Here is a 17775-nt window from a genome sequence, read left to right on the forward strand (position 1 = left end):
GTACGCCAATCTGTAAAACGGATTTTTCATCAATAATATATACATTTGTGTATTTCAATTAATGATGACGTGATAAGTATGGTATAAAGTAAGATGCGCATTTATGAATACGCACTAAACAGAAATACATACGTAAACACACGTGATATTGGTTTGAATAATGCATATTTGATATTATTTGACGATTTCTAGTGAAACTGATCATTTACTCTTATTTCTTCGATTGAGAAGTTTACACTTGTGTATTGCATTATACATCAACTAAAATGAGGACCAGAATGATTGCATTTGCTCTGTTTTTGTTGGTAATCAACAATTCGTTTGCTTTGTGGAATAACTCCCAAGGCCCACAACGCTCGGATATTGGTAAATAAATTTAGTTTAGTTTTGTTATATTTATTTGAATGCGTTTGTTTTGATAATACAGGTGGAATGACAACATTATATCAAATAATTTGTCAGATATTTTGCTCTATTCTTAAGTAGGCCTAAACTGTACTAGATACAGTAACTGTTACATTGATACAAGGATACAAGGATATGATACAAGGAAACTTTATTCATCCCAACTTGGGAAATTGTGTTGCTGTCTTATAGCAATGCCGTAAAGAAAAGAGAAATGATAGGCCTAATACATAAGTGTGATAATAATAGTAACAATAATAGTGTATCGTAATAAATTCCCCTATCTTTGATATCTTTCATTATAGTTTCATATGCCCCTTGGTAGGAAGGAGAGACGATGGCGTTCAGTGAGAATATTTACCCCCAAAAAAATTCCCAAGATTTAAAATTGAAATTAAATTGTAATTTCACTCTTCCCATGAGTAGGCCTATTTATAAATACAGTATACTGTAATTATCATTATTGAATTTTTAGATGTTGAAACAAAAGACATTTGTTATCCTGTTTGGGAGATACTGGCTTCAGAAACGTTGAAAGGATGCTTATTGAATTACGAAGACGAAAAAGAAAGAAAAGATGTACAGAAGAAAAATAATGCAAGAAAAAACGAAGGAAAAAAAACCAGATAATTGCTGTAAGATATTTTGATTTTACATGTTACTACTTCATTTAACAATTGAATAATTCAAATATTGAACAATTTAAATATTTTTTAAATTTAATCATGACTTTAATGATTTGATTAATTTATTTTATTCATCTATATACTTTTTAATGAACTGATTGAATGTTATCTTTGAAAACCTTTAATATATTCTAAATTCTTGTTTATTTCAATTTTTCAGACACGGGTCTATGTCCTGGACGCTGATTTTAAATTCACATACTTTATATTCAACGTTGCAGCAACATAGCATAGTGGATCCTCTCTGGAAGTTACTGGTGCATGAATTAGGCCTACATTTTAACGATTTTAAAGTAAATCGTAGAATGAATGATGCTGAACATTATTACTTATATTTTTATGTAGTAAAGTAATCTTATACGTATAATTTTAACCCACTTGAAATTAAGCGAATGTTCTTAACGTTTAAAAAAATTAAAGTTTAATCGATTTGTATTATTTAAATGAAGAAAATAAATAATATTCGTTTATTGTGAATGTAATCATTGTCAATTTTGTGCGATTCTTTCTTATTCCAGTTCAAATCCTTAAAGATTTCTGAATGTTTACGATAAAATTGCCTATCATAAATAAACCTTTTTGTTAAATGTATTGTTCGACAGCGAGCCATAAACGTGTGGAGATTAGACGTATCCAGTTAGAACTGATTATATCAGTCATCAGAAAAAGAACAAGGCCATATACATGGCTGCAGTCGCGTGCGCAAATTTGGATTAGTTTTTACCAACCGACCGACCGACCGACCGACCGCGACCGACCGATCAACAAAATGAGCTATAGAGTCGCGTTTGCACGCGACTAAAAACACAAGTGTCCGTTCAAACGCTTGGCCCATCTTTCGTACTCGCGTATTAAGTTTAAATTTGTTTTAACGAATTTCAATCAAAATCATTTCTGAATGTCATTTCAGGTTGATAAAAATGATTCATTGTTCACAGTATTTTTTTTATACTTTACTCAAAAAACTAGATGCTCTAAGTTATACAAGATACAAGAAACTGTATTTGTCTTCGTAAAAAAACAAAGAAATGTCGTTCAGAAATAGTGCACGATCCCGCAGCTACCACTGCCCAAACTTTCCACTTCTTACTATGATTTGAACACCGTTTTGATATCGGTTAACTTGGTACCCCGGTTAATTGTGTTAACTAGGATAACCTATAAAACGGATACATTTGATGAATAATAGATACAATTGACTATATTTCAATTAAGATGATTATGTGATAAGTATGGTATAATAATAAGATTTAAGCATTTAGTAAATAGATACGCACTAAATAGGAATACATACGTAAAAACACGTGACATTGGTTTGAATAATGCATATTTGATATTATTTGAAGACGATTTCTAGTGAAATTGACCATTTAATCTTATTGCTTTAACTGAGAAGTTTACTTTATATTCTACATTTATTTAGTGTATTGCATTATACATCAACTAAAATGAGGACCAGAATGATTGCATTTGCTCTGTTTATGTTGGTAATCAACAGTTCGCTTGCTTTTCGAAACAACTTCCTCCGCCCACAAAGCTCGGATTTTGGTAAATATTGTTTATGTTTTTTTTTATTTATAATTTTATTTTCATATCTCTTCAATGAGTTTCCGTTTATGTATTGTTATCATCGTCATGTTTTAATGCTGTTTTAATTTATGCTGTTTAGATTGTGTTACAGTATTTAGTTAGATTGCCGAATGTTTTCAATCTTATGTTGGTGCCCTACCACATTATTATCTCTTTATTATTATTTCATTTATTGTTCTTCCTGTGTTTTGTTGTTATGTGGTAAACAAATAAAGCAACAACAGTAGTAATAATGAAGAATTAATATACTTATTTTATTTTTAGAGGTTGAAACAGAGAATATCTGTTATTCTGCTCGGGAGTTAGAGACTTTTCAAAAGGTGACAGAGTGTTTACGCAGTTACGAAGACGAGAAAGAAAGAAAAGAAATACCGAGAAAAAAAGATGTTTTTATTTCAGACACAACTGAATGTTTGCCAGGTTAATCAGTGATCATGATAGAATGGCACACGACAGCGCTGAAAAGATAATGCTACCCAATACCATTATTAATGTTTTCACCTGTTTATGATAACACGTGTTTATTTAATATACTTTTAAAAATGTTAATCTTAATCAATATTTTTGTTGTTTTAGTCTTACCATTGTTACACACTTTCGTATATCATTGCTACTTGTTTGATTTCGCATCACGCCGTGACAATGGTAATAAATTTCGTTTCATTCAACGAGAAAGTTATATTCTGTGGTTATTATTGTTATATTCAACGGTCAGCTCTGCAACGCGATAAACACGCAGTACTTATATAGGCTACTGAATCTCAAAATGATGGTGAACTGGGACAACGTTTTAGGCAAAGGCTTTACACGTACTTTTAAATGAATTATGTATATCTTTTCCTGTTCATGTACAACAAATCAACCCTCCATCACCCACCACTTTAATATGGAATTGGAAGCGTAAATGCGTGTTTATGAGCCCCTTGTTCAATATACACGAAATTCCCCTTGTTTGAAAATCTTATCTGTGAACACACCGAGGGATAGCTTCATGAAGTAGGCCTAACAACCAAACTCTCCTGATCTGTCACGTGGGAGCTTTCTGGCGGCGTCAGGGACCAGAGCAGTATGGCATCCAACATAGGTCATGTACCGTCTAACCATCTCTGTTATATAGTCTTCCCAATGTTTAGTATACAAATATTGACTGGGCTGAGGGGCATGGTTAAAAATACAGCCCAAGGTGATCTACAGACTATACTGTATCCCGAGACGAAGCCGAGGGCTATATTCCATACCGTGCCCCAATGAAAGCCCAGTAAATATTTGTAAATATTTTATATACCGTACCACCGAAATGAACGCAAACATGGACTTGGTTGGTGTAGGCGTAGTTTGTGGCACAGTTTGGCTGCGAAGAAGCAAACAAATCAGGTCTGCATTCGATAATTCGTCGCTTCCAAATATGCAATAAATATTCCTAAAATCATACTTTATTTGTTTCTTCATATTTTAACTGGCCACTAAACTGACTAAATCCTAAGCCTAAGTCAGCTCATACAAGTTAATCATCGTAGGCTAAGCTACGCAAGGGCTACGCAATCGCGTCGCTCGTGTGGATCCGATTGTATTAAAGAAGATAGAAGAAACAGACATTCGCAGTTTAGCCGGTCTCTAATTCGAGGGCATGGCAATAACTATAGACCGGCGATTAACCAATCAGATGCCGTGAATTACGGTAGTCTATAAGTGTCACGGCAACTTTTTAAAAATATCACGGCAACTTTCAAAAAAAGCCACGGCAATTTGAAAAAAGCCACGGCAATTTGAAAAAAGCCACGGCAAATTAAAAATAAAACATCACGGCAAATTAAAAATAAAACATCGCGGCAATTTAACAAAAATACCACGGCAACTTAAAAATGAAACACCACGGCAAATTAGTATTGAAACACCACGGCAAATTAATAATGAAACACCACGGCAAATTACAGAATGCCACGGCGGAAGTGAGTTACCACGGCGGAATTGAAACCTTTGGAATCTTCGATTTTTCTGAGGTAAGTAATTATTTGTGCATTGATGTAAATATTATTATTATTATTATTACTTGTATAGCGCACATTTATACAACATTTAATTATAATCAGCGTCGCTTCACATCAATTAGTATCGTAAATTATATTAATATATTTAACTGCAGCAGTTTACGTCTTTATTGCACTCTTCTTGAACTTTCTAGGCCGGGCTAGACCATAGGCCTTATTACAAGGTAGGCATAGGCCCTATAACATTCTACAATGTTTTAATATATTTACAGTATAAATCTGTTTTTTATATAACATGTTTTTTAACAGTAGACCTAGCTACTACTGTAGGCCTAAGGCCTATGCCTTAGGCTAGTAGTAGGCATAGCTAGGCCTAGTGCAATAAACACGTAAATACTGCAGTTAAATAAATTGATATAATAATTATTTATTTACTTCCATCCCTGTCTAACTTAACACTACTGTATAGTGAAAGAATAATTTACCTGGAAATGGCCTCATTATGTTCTCTTTTAATGGAAAAGCTTCATCTCCGACAATTAGGTGTGGTACTGGACCAAGTTCAGGCATACCTGGCAAGTTTGTTGGTGGTGGAATGCCAATAGTGTTGTTTTGCAGTGCACTTTTGAAGTGCATTCGAGAAAAAATTCCCCCGTCACTGTTTGAGCCATAGGAACCAACATCAATAAATATAAAGTTATAGGCTGCGTCAACCAAAGCCATTAAAACAATGGAATGGGTACCTTTATAATTATAAAAAAGGGACCCAGAGTTGTCTGGTGCCTTAATTACAATGTGCTTGCCATCAATTGCTCCCACACAATTAGGAAAGTTCCATTTCTTGGAAAATTGCAATGAAATTTCGTTCCACTCTTTTGGAGTTGGAGGGGCGATGTATTTTGGTTGAAGTTTTGTCCATATGACTTCTGCAACCTCGATTACGATAGAACTTATCGTACTTTTTCCAACACGAAAGTTGTAATGCAGTGACGCATACGAATCGCCAGTGGCCAGAAATCTGATAAAAATAAGGGAATGAAAAATTACAGAAAAAAAACAAAAACACTCAATCAAATTTATTAATAATATTGTGACCTCCCTAAAACATGCATATTAGTTCATTTGAGCAGAAAAAATATATTAAAATCTGAAGAAACCTTTGAATTGCAGTAAAATATTAAGGACTTTAAAGGACAATAAATAGATTAAAGGCAATTTTCCATCTTCCAATTAGATTTCTTATTGTAAATAATATTCAAGGTGGTCAAGCTTGTATAGCACCTATAACACAAATGTTTCTAAACCTCTGTCTACACTATCAAATTTTATGTGACAAAATAATGTGATGTGCCTATATATGTATATGATGATCACTACCATATTTAAGCATAATCACTATAGCCTAATATTTGGTCACATCAAACTATTTTTGTCAAACCAGGGAAGAGTGAAAAGAGTCAAACTAGTTTGATAGTGTAGACAGAGCTTAAACAAAAAGAAAAGTCCATGAACTATCCTTATAAATAATAATAATAATTAGAGGTGACGCAGAGAAATGCATTTTCACCGCACCAAATTCTCCAGCATTTTAAAGTTTTTAATCGAGAACTCACCGAAACAGAGCTCGAGCAAAAAAGGTGTTAGACTATAGGCCTATTCTATGCATGTAATAAAACAATCAAACCGATGTGACTAAAATAATTTATTCAATTGAATTCAACATTCATTTTCATCCTTTTTGTGTGTACAATAATAGAATAAAATGTGGGAAAGTACGTGTTGTATTCAGTCATTGTTATAACCAAACCACTTTCTTAACGTGTTTTATTAGTGTAGGCCAATATCACTCTTAATTAACCTTTCGTATGATATCTGCAATAGGCCTACTATTGATGAAACATATAATTAGTAACAAATAACCACATGGGCGATAATGGTACCAACTAATTTCCATACAATACGCACGTTCCAATATAAGTGCAATGGCCATCCGCCAGAAACTAGAAAACAAGGTTTTTATATTTAGAGCATCGATGATGGGCAAATGCTTCGGCGTAAGGGATAAGCGGCCGTAAGATAAGACAGAACACAGTTACAATCGTAACAACCCACAGTACAAAGAAATATAGGTCAGTGAAAAACCAGAGTAAGGTGTGAATGAAGTGCGAATTTCTATTTCAAGCTATTGACAAGAGAACAGTCGACATTGAAACAAACATACAATTGATAAACAATTATAAATACTTTAAAGTGTATATGAAAATATATGTAAAGAAAACGATACTAGTAGAAATGTGTTAAATTATTAGGTATAGGCCTATATATAATAGAATAACATGTATTAAAAAAAACCAAAACAAAACAAATATAAGTATGTATGTTAACGAATGCAAAATATGTTTTTAAAAATAAGAAATGTTGAAAAATTATGCTAAGAGTTAACATAAAAGAGAAAAAAAGAAATACATTAAAAGATGATATGTATAATTAATTATAAGAGAAATAATGATAATGAATAGAGATATATAAAAACACATGATAACAAAAATACAATGTTAGAACAAATGTGTATAAATTAATATACAGTATTTATATGAAAATGTATATGATGGAAATAAAAGTGGAATGAACCCAAAATTATAAAAATTATTACTTTTAAGCTCTGTCTACACTATCAAACTAGTTTGGCAAAAAGTGTCCAAATATGGTATAGTGATATGCTTAAATATGGTAGTGATATGACATCAATTTAGGGGTATAACCATATTACAGTGAACCCCTAGGCGACACTTTCGTGTCCCCTTAATAGACGTGTCTGCTAAAGATGTATTGTCCCCCAAAAACATGAAAAATGAAGATTAAATAAACTTTGAATAGGTTATTTTGTAGTTTTAATAAAGTTAATCACTTCCGTAGATAAAAAAAACAAATTATGTTTTCACTTATAAAATAACAAAATAAATGGTTAAATTCAACCAAAAATCCATTGGTTGGTGATTGGTGAACTTACAATTCTTCCTTCTGGTTTGACAAAAAAGTGCGATGTGCCCAAATATGGTAGTGATATGACATCATCTCCATATATGGGCACATCACATTTGCTTTCCGTGAAAGAATCCCTCTTAATATCGGTGTCCTAAGTGTGGTGTTCTACTGTAATTAAGTAGGTGTCCCCTATAACATATAAAAAATACGGTATAAAAAAAAGTAAAATTTACAATGTATTAGTTAACTATCAATAGGAATGTCATTAAATCACAAGTCATCGTATTTAGGAACAAATACAAAACTTTATCCAACCCATTCAAAAAAGTTGATTGAATTGTTATTAACATTAATTAATTCATAATGCAGCTGGTCCATTAACAAAGGACAAGATAATAAGAATGTCTTTTGTTGTAGTCCTGTTTTACTTTTTCAATTCTCGTAACAAACAAAATGTGAAACAAATGAAAAAGCAACCATTCACTCTCTTAAGCTCTGTCTACACTATCAAACTAGTTTGACAAGGGAAGAGTGAACTTACAATTCTTCCTTCTGGTTTGACAAAAAAGTGCGATGTGCCCAAATATGGTAGTGATATGACATCATCTCCATATATGGGCACATCACATTTGTTTGTCACATAAAGTTTAGTGTAGACAGAGCTTTACTGTAAACGAATGATGATGTTACGCGTTTGTTTTCACTCTTAAAAAGGTAAGGTTTCAAACTGTAAAAGTTGTTAAAATTGTCTAAAATAATGTAACGTTTGAAAATCGTTAACCAGAGTTACTTTCACTCTTTTAAAGCCTTTTCTACACTATCAAACTTTATGTGATATGATGTAATATCACTACCATATTTGGACATACCGTATTTGGGCACATCACACTTTTTTTGTCAAACCAGGGAAGAGTGAAAAAGAAGAATTGTAATTTCAGTCTTCCCTTGTCAAACTAGTTTTAATGTAGACAGAGCTTAAGAGTGATCATTTGGGTATACTCCTCACAACAATGACCTTTCACTCTAAAAGATTGGATTTTTACAATTACACTCTTATTAACTGAATATTGTATTCTACCCAGTCTCAATTCAGCCATTGTAATTGCCAATAATCTCCAGTGTACAAGCGTTGTTTATAAATAGCCTAATATTATTGTCGTCCAAAACCATATGCTTTATAAAGACTAAAAATTCAATTAAAATCACAGGTATATTTTGATTATTAATAATTTGCATACCACCATACTGTGCGTTGTGTTTGTTGCTGCATAATATACTTTGAATTAATTACAATATGGTGTTTCATTTTAATAGAGACATTAATGATATAAATGAATTGGCAACCTCCTCCATATGTTTTGGACAATTCATTATTTATTCAATTATGTTGTATTATTTTCAATTTATCCATCCATGATTGTAGGAGAAACGCATAAATAAATAAATAAACATATTTTTTTTTAGGAATACAAGTATAATCATTATTCAAAATGACAACTAGATGATAAGAAATTAAACTTAAGTTACAATAACAATTTCAAGTTTGTATGTATACATTATTGCCAGACAGCAAATTTTACACATTAGGCCTACATTTTCATAACATAATTTAATGAAACTTCGTTCCCCATTAAATTAAATTGCCTCAGTTTCCACCATTCTATTTTAAAGGGCGTCAATTTGCACCTTGTTCTAGGTTTGTATCTTTTGGTTCCCATTATGTAACGCAATGCAATGACGTAAAAGCAACGCAAACGATTTAATGATATTCCATCGCTTTGGATTAATCTTTGTTTCCACTAGCGACGCAACGCAAGGACGTAACGCAACGTAATTGATTTGACCAATCACAAGCGATGGATTATTCGAACAGTGGCTTTTCATTGGTTAACTCGCTTGAGTTGAGCGTACGTCCTTCCGTTGCGTCTCTAGTGGGAACCACGCTTTAAGCTTGGTTCCCACTAGGACGCAACGCAAGGACGTAAACGCAACGCAAGCGTGTTGTCCTATGACAAGCGACAGTTCGAATAATCCATCGCTTGTGATTGGTCAACTCGCTTGCGTTTCCACTAGGACGTAAGCCGCAACACGAGCGAATTGACTAATCACAAGCGACAGTTCGAATAATCCATCGCTGCGTTTGGTCAATTTTCCCAGGACGTCCTTGCGTTACGTCCTGGGAACCAAGCTTCATATGTGGAACCAAGCTTTACGCTGAGCTTATATGTCTTTGCGTTGCGTAGATTGTCTCACCGTATAGTGGGGTCCCTTAGGGTCAAAAACTTTACACGGATGACAAAGTTTTCAAATTTTGCACATATGTTCACTTGGACATACAGATTAAAAAAATCACTGTAGCCAAGAAAAAAAATTTATTTTATGACCATATTTGGAGTATTTTCAAAATGGCCGCCAAAACAAAATGATGGTCCATATCTTAGTAACCGGTAGGGGTACAGAGTTCATTTTAGTGTTAAATTGCTTAGAACACATATGTTTCTATTCACTCTAATACAACATTTTATAGTCCTTCGTTACGTACATTTGAAATCGCCATTTTTTTTCACGCTGAAATTACTATATTCGAGAACCAGCACGATCCAGATGGTACGCGAGCGAAGCGAGATAACTACTTATCTCAAAAGATACCTGGTACCTTTTTAACTTCTTCTCCATGAGTGTTTCAAATAATTAATTTCATATCGGATTTGATTGATTAACTTTGTACGCCAATCTGTAAAACGGATTTTTCATCAATAATATATACATTTGTGTATTTCAATTAATGATGACGTGATAAGTATGGTATAAAAGTAAGATGCGCATTTATGAATACGCACTAAACAGAAATACATACGTAAACACACGTGATATTGGTTTGATTAATGCATATTTGATATTATTTGACGATTTCTAGTGAAACTGATCATTTACTCTTATTTCTTCGATTGAGAAGTTTACACTTGTGTATTGCATTATACATCAACTAAAATGAGGACCAGAATGATTGCATTTGCTCTGTTTTTGTTGGTAATCAACAATTCGTTTGCTCTTAGGAATAACTCCCAAGGCCCACAACGCTCGGATATTGGTAAATAAATTTAGTTTAGTTTTGTTATATTTATTTGAATGCGTTTGTTTTGATAATACAGGTGGAATGACAACATTATATCAAATAATTTGTCAGATATTTTGCTCTATTCTTAAGTAGGCCTAAATTGTACTAGATACAGTAACTGTTACATTGATACAAGGATATGATACAAGGAAACTTTATTCATCCCAACTTGGGAAATTGTGTTGCTGTCTTATAACAATGCCGTAAAGAAAAGAGAAATGATAGGCCTTATACATAAGTGTGATAATAATAGTAACAATAATAGTGTATCGTAATAAATTCCCCTATCTTTGATATCTTTCATTATAGTTTCATATGCCCCTTGGTAGGAAGGAGAGACGATGGCGTTCAGTGAGAATATTTACCCCCAAAAAAATTCCCAAGATTTAAAATTGAAATTAAATTGTAATTTCACTCTTCCCATGAGTAGGCCTATTTATAAATACAGTATACTGTAATTATCATTAATGAATTTTTAGATGTTGAAACAAAAGACATTTGTTATCCTGTTTGGGAGATACTGGCTTCAGAAACGTTGAAAGGATGCTTATTGAATTACGAAGACGAAAAAGAAAGAAAAGATGTACAGAAGAAAAATAATGCAGGAAAAAATGAAGGAAAAAAACCAGATAATTGCTGTAAGATATTTTGATTTTACATGTTACTACTTCATTTAACAATTGAATAATTCAAATATTGAAAAATTTAAATATTTTTTAAATTTAATCATGACTGTAATGATTTGATGAAAATTATTTTATTCATCTATATACTTTTTAATGAACTGATTGAATGTTATCTTTGAAAACCTTTAATATATTCTAAATTCTTGTTTATTTCAATTTTTCAGACACGGGTCTATGTCCTGGACGCTGATTTTAAATTCACATACTTTATATTCAACGTTGCAGCAACATAGCATAGTGGATCCTCTCTGGAAGTTACTGGTGCATGAATTAGGCCTACATTTTAACGATTTTAACGTAAATCGTAGAATGAATGATGCTGAACATTATTACTTATATTTTTATGTAGTAAAGTAATCTTATACGTATACTTTTAACCCACTTGAAATTAAGCGAATGTTCTTAACGTTTAAAAAAAATTAAAGTTTAATCGATTTGTATTATTTAAAAGAAGAAAATAAATAATATTCCTTTACTGTGAATGTAATCATTGTCAATTTTGTGCGATTCCTAACTCAGTTCTTTCTTATTCCAGTTCAAATCCTTAAAGATTTCTGAATGTTTACGATAAAATTGCCTATCATAAATAAACCTTTTTGTTAAATGTATTGTTCGACAGCGAGCCATAAACGTGTGGAGATTAGACGTATCCAGTTAGAACTGATTATATCAGTCATCAGAAAAAGAACAAGGACATATACATGGCTGCAGTCGCGTGCGCAAATTTGGATTAGTTTTTACCAACCGACCGACCGACCTCGACCGACCGACCAACCGATCAACAAAATAAGCTATAGAGTCGCGTTTGCACGCGACTAAAAACACAAGTGTCCGTTCAAACGCTTGGCCCATCTTTCGTACTCGCGTATTAAGTTTAAATTTGTTTTAACGGATTTCAATCAAAATCATTTCTGAATGTCATTTCAGGTTGATAAAAATGATTCATTGTTCACAGTATTTTTTTTATATTTTACTAAAAAAACTAGATGCTCTAAGTTATACAAGATACAAGAAACTGTATTTGTCTTCGTAAAAAAACAAAGAAATGTCGTTCAGAAATAGTGCACGATCCCGCAGCTACCACTGCCCAAACTTTCCACTTCTTACTTTGATTTGAACACCGTTTTGATATCGGTTAACTTGGTACCCCGGTTAATTGTGTTAACTAGGATAACCTATAAAACGGATACATTTGATGAATAATAGATACAATTGACTATATTTCAATTAAGATGATTATGTGATAAGTATGGTATAATAATAAGATTTAAGCATTAGTAAATAGATACGCACTAAATAGGAATACATACGTAAAAACCCGTGACATTGGTTTGAATAATGCATATTTGATATTATTTGAAGACGATTTCTAGTGAAATTGACCATTTAATCTTATTGCTTTAACTGAGAAGTTTACTTTATATTCTACATTTATTTAATGTATTGCATTATACATCAACTAAAATGAGGACCAGTGGCCGTATTCACCAATCTCACTTAGGCTAAGGGAAATACTTACCCTTAAAATTTAAGAATTCCCTTAACAAAGGGAAACACTTAAGGGGTATTCACAAATGAGTTAAGGGATTCACTTACCTAAGGAAAACACTTAATTTAAGGGTAAAACTTAAGGGTAAAAATAATCATAAATATTCATGAGTTGTCCCATTGTCCAATCACAGAGGATTTAATTCCCCTATGGTCCAATCACTTTCCTCTCTAAAACTAATTTGCATATTTAAAAAAAGAGTAAGGGGTTGGGGGGACGGGGTGGATGAAGAGAGAAGAAAAGAAAATGGCAGTCAAAACAAAAACAAGTAAATTAATATTAAACCTAGACTAATTTGTATGAGGATCAAGAAAAATAGGTCTAGCCTAGATGTTACTAACAAACCAACATTCTGTGTAGGCCTATGCATCCTAGGCTGGTTACTGGGCAGACCAACAGGGGGCCTAGCATCTCTACCTAGCCTACTAGAATGGGGCTAATTTCTATTAGTATTACAACGAAATGGGAAGCCATCTTCCACGAAAATAATGGCAGTCAAAACAAAACAAATAAATGAATATATAGGCATAGACTAATTTGTATGGTGGGGATCAGCAAAAAAAGGCCTAGGCCTAGATGCTACTCAAACCAAACATGAATCCTAGGCCGGTTAGTGGGCAGACCAACAGGGGGCCTAGCATCTCTACCTAGCCTAGACTGGGGCCATCTACAAGTAGGCATAGTACTCGCACATACAGAATCGTCAGCACAACCAAGGTACTGAATAGTTAAGGGAACTTTTAAGGGACCTCTGAGGTCCCTTAAAAGTTAAGGGGAAAATAGACCAAGTTAAGGGTTTCCCTTAACCTTAAACCCTTTGTGAATACCACTATAAGTGAAACCCTTAATATTTTCTTGATTTAAGGGAAATTCTTAGGATTTAAGGGAAATATCTCACTTAAGTGTGATTGGTGAATACGGCCACAGAATGATTGCATTTGCTCTGTTTATGTTGGTAATCAACAGTTCGCTTGCTTTTAGAAACAACTTCCTCCGCCCACAAAGCTCGGATTTTGGTAAATATTGTTTATATTTTTTTTTATTTATAATTTTATTTTCATATCTCTTCAATGAGTTTCCGTTTATGTATTGTTATCATCGTCATGTTTTAATGCTGTTTTAATTTATGCTGTTTAAATTATGTGTTACAGTATTTAGTTAGATTGCCGAATGTTTTCAATCTTATGTTGGTGCCCTACCACATTATTATCTCTTTATTATTATTTCATTTATTGTTCTTCCTGTGTTTTGTTGTTATGTGGTAAACAAATAAAGCAACAACAGTAGTAATAATGAAGAATTAATATACTTATTGTATTTTTAGAGGTTGAAACAGAGGATATCTGTTATTCTGCTCGGGAGTTAGAGACTTTTCAAAAGGTGACAGAGTGTTTACGCAGTTACGAAGACGAGAAAGAAAGAAAAGAAATACCGAGAAAAAAAGATGATTGTCGCTGTAAGATATTATATCTAAATTTTTGTTTTCATTATTGTGTCATTGATTGAATAATAACAAATCTGTGAACTCTTTTAATATGTCTCAAAATGTTTTTATTTCAGACACAACTGAATGTTTGCCAGGTTAATCAGTGATCATGATAGAATGGCACACGACAGCGCTGAAAATATAATGCTGCTCAATACCATTATTAATGTTTTCACCTGTTTATGATAACACGTGTTTATTTAATATACTTTTAAAAATGTTAATCTTAATCAATATTTTTGTTGTTTTAGTCTTACCATTGTTACACACTTTCGTATATCATTGCTACTTGTTTGATTTCGCATCACGCCGTGACAATGGTAATAAATTTAGTTTCATTCAACGAGAAAGTTATATTCTGTGGTTATTATTGTTATATTCAACGGTCAGCTCTGCAACGCGATAAACACGCAGTACTTATATAGGCTACTGAATCTCAAAATGATGGTGAACTGGGACAACGTTTTAGGCAAAGGCTTTACACGTACTTTTAAATGAATTATGTATATCTTTTCCTGTTCATGTACAACAAATCAACCCTCCATCACCCACCACTTTAATATGGAATTGGAAGCGTACATGCGTGTTTATGATCCCCTTGTTCAATATACACGAAATTCCCTTGTTTGAAAATCTTATCTGTGAACACACCGAGGGATAGCTTCATGAAGTAGGCCTAACAACCAAACTCTCCTGATCTGTCACGTGGGAGCTTTCTGGCGGCGTCAGGGACCAGAGCAGTATGGCATCCAACATAGGTCATGTACCGTCTAACCATCTCTGTTATATAGTCTTCCCAATGTTTAGTATACAAATATTGACTGGGCTGAGGGGCATGGTTAAAAATACAGCCCAAGGTGATCTACAGACTATACTGTATCCCGAGACGAAGTCGAGTGATATAGTATGCCTTCACCGAGGGCTATATTCCATACCGTGCCCCAATGAAAGCCCAGTAAATATTTGTAAATATTTTATATACCGTACCACCGAAATGAACGCAAACATGGACTTGGTTGGAGTAGGCGTAGTTTGTGGCACAGTTTGGCTGCGAAGAAGCAAACAAATAAGGTCTGCATATAAAATTACACACTTTTCGACATATTTTCTAATTTTTTAAAAATGTTTTTGTCTATTCTTGTTTTTATCATTAATAATAGAGAAAATTTACTTTATTTCAATTAAGAAAATAAGATCAAAGATGGTATAATCATACTACGCAATTTTACTTGATGCATACGTCAAAGACACGTGACATTTTTACATTTGTTTGAATTATGCATAATGTTTGAACATGATTTTAGAGCTTTCTATTGAAACTGACCATTTATTCTTATTGCTTCAACTGAGAAGTTTACTTAAAGCTACGTTCACACCAAGCCCGGATCCGGTCCGGTGGCCGGAGAAAAAATCGTGGAAAATGGGTATAGTGTTAAAGAATAGAAGTGTTCACATCAAATCCGTCCGGATTTCGTACGATTTTTCTCCGGGTGGACGGATTCGGAGTGATGGATTTAAAGCCATTTCATTTGTAAAATCGTACGGATTTTTTCTTCTGACCAATCAGCGTTGAGTACTATGACCTTTATTTAATTTCCATACAATACGCACGTTCCAATATAAGTGCAATGGCCATCCGCCAGAAACTAGAAAACAAGGTTTTTATATTTAGAGCATCGATGATGGGCAAATGCTTCGGCGTAAGGGATAAGCGGCCGTAAGATAAGACAGAACACAGTTACAATCGTAACAACCCACAGTACAATATAGGTCAGTGAAAAACCAGAGTAAGGTGTGAATGAAGTGCGAATTTCTATTTCAAGCTATTGACAAGAGAACAGTCGACATTGAAACAATCATACAATTGATAAACAATTATAAATACTTTAAAGTGTATATGAAAATATATGTAAAGAAAACGATACTAGTAGAAATGTGTTAAATTATTAGGTATAGGCCTATATATAATAGAATAACATGTATTAAAAAAAACCAAAACAAAACAAATATAAGTATGTATGTTAACGAATGCAAAATATGTTTTTAAAAATAAGAAATGTTGAAAAATTATGCTATGAGTTAACATAAAAGAGAAAAAAAGAAATACATTAAAAGATGATATGTATAATTAATTATAAGAGAAATTATGGTAAATAATGATAATGAATAGAGAAAAGATTACAACAAAAATCATGTATATAAAAACACATGATAACAAAAATACAATGTTAGAACAAATGTGTATAAATTAATATACAGTATTTATATGAAAATGTATATGATGGAAATAAAAGTGGGATGAAACCACATAAGACAAAAAAAAATTATAAATATTATTACTATTAAGCTCTGTCTACACTATCAAACTAGTTTGGCAAAAAGTGTCCAAATATGGTATAGTGATATGCTTAAATATGGTAGTGATATGACATCAATTTAGGGGTATAACCATATTACAGTGAACCCCTAGGCGACACTTTCGTGTCTCCTTAATAGACGTGTCTGCTAAAGATGTATTGTCCCCCAAAAACATGAAAAATGAAGATTAAATAAATCAGACTTTGAATAGGTTATTTTGTAGTTTTAATAAAGTTAATCACTTCCGTAGATAAAAAAAACAAATTATGTTTTCACTTTTAAAATAACAAAATAAATGGTTAAATTCAACCAAAAATCCATTGGTTGGTGATTGGTGAACTTACAATTCTTCCTTCTGGTTTGACAAAAAAGTGCGATGTGCCCAAATATGGTAGTGACATCATCTCCATATATGGGCACATTACATTTGCTTTCCGTGAAAGTATCCCTCTTAATATCGGTGTCCTAAGTGTGGTGTTCTAATGTAATTAAGTAGGTGTCCCCTATAACATATAAAAAATACGGTATAAAAAAAGTAAAATTTACAATGTATTAGTTAACTATCAATAGGAATGTCATTAAATCATAAGTCATCGTATTTAGGAACAAATACAAAACTTTATCCAACCCATTCAAAAAAGTTGATTGAATTGTTATTAATATTAATTAATTCATAATGCAGCTGGTCCATTAAAAAAGGACAAGATAATAAGAATGTCTTTTGTTGTAGTCCTATTTTACTTTTTCAATTCTCGTAACAAACAAAATGTGAAACAAATGAAAAAGCAACCATTCACTCTCTAAAGCTCTGTCTACACTATCAAACTAGTTTGACAAGGGAAGAGTGAACTTACAATTCTTCCTTCTGGTTTGACAAAAAAGTGCGATGTGCCCAAATATGGTAGTGATATGACATCATCTCCA

The 17775-nt window shown here is 32.8% G+C and overlaps 3 long non-coding RNA genes across 3 annotated transcripts; all 3 read left to right on the forward strand.

Moving 5' to 3' along the window:
* The first annotated feature begins 227 nt into the window (after positions 1-227).
* On the forward strand, positions 228-1568 carry LOC144838672 (uncharacterized). The gene is made up of 3 exons (XR_013611689.1): positions 228-366; positions 881-1040; positions 1252-1568. It is a non-coding gene; the product is annotated as an uncharacterized LOC144838672 (long non-coding RNA).
* A 966-nt stretch (positions 1569-2534) lies between these two features.
* LOC144837156 (uncharacterized) lies at positions 2535-3349 on the forward strand. The gene is made up of 2 exons (XR_013611443.1): positions 2535-2639; positions 2946-3349. It is a non-coding gene; the product is annotated as an uncharacterized LOC144837156 (long non-coding RNA).
* Positions 3350-10571: 7222 nt separating this feature from the next.
* LOC144837072 (uncharacterized) lies at positions 10572-11940 on the forward strand. The gene is made up of 3 exons (XR_013611436.1): positions 10572-10745; positions 11252-11410; positions 11623-11940. It is a non-coding gene; the product is annotated as an uncharacterized LOC144837072 (long non-coding RNA).
* The last annotated feature ends 5835 nt before the right edge of the window (positions 11941-17775 follow it).

The sequence above is a fragment of the Antedon bifida genome, chromosome 3 (assembly GCF_963402885.1).
Source record: "Antedon bifida chromosome 3, ecAntBifi1.1, whole genome shotgun sequence".
Lineage (NCBI taxonomy): Eukaryota > Metazoa > Echinodermata > Crinoidea > Comatulida > Antedonidae > Antedon > Antedon bifida.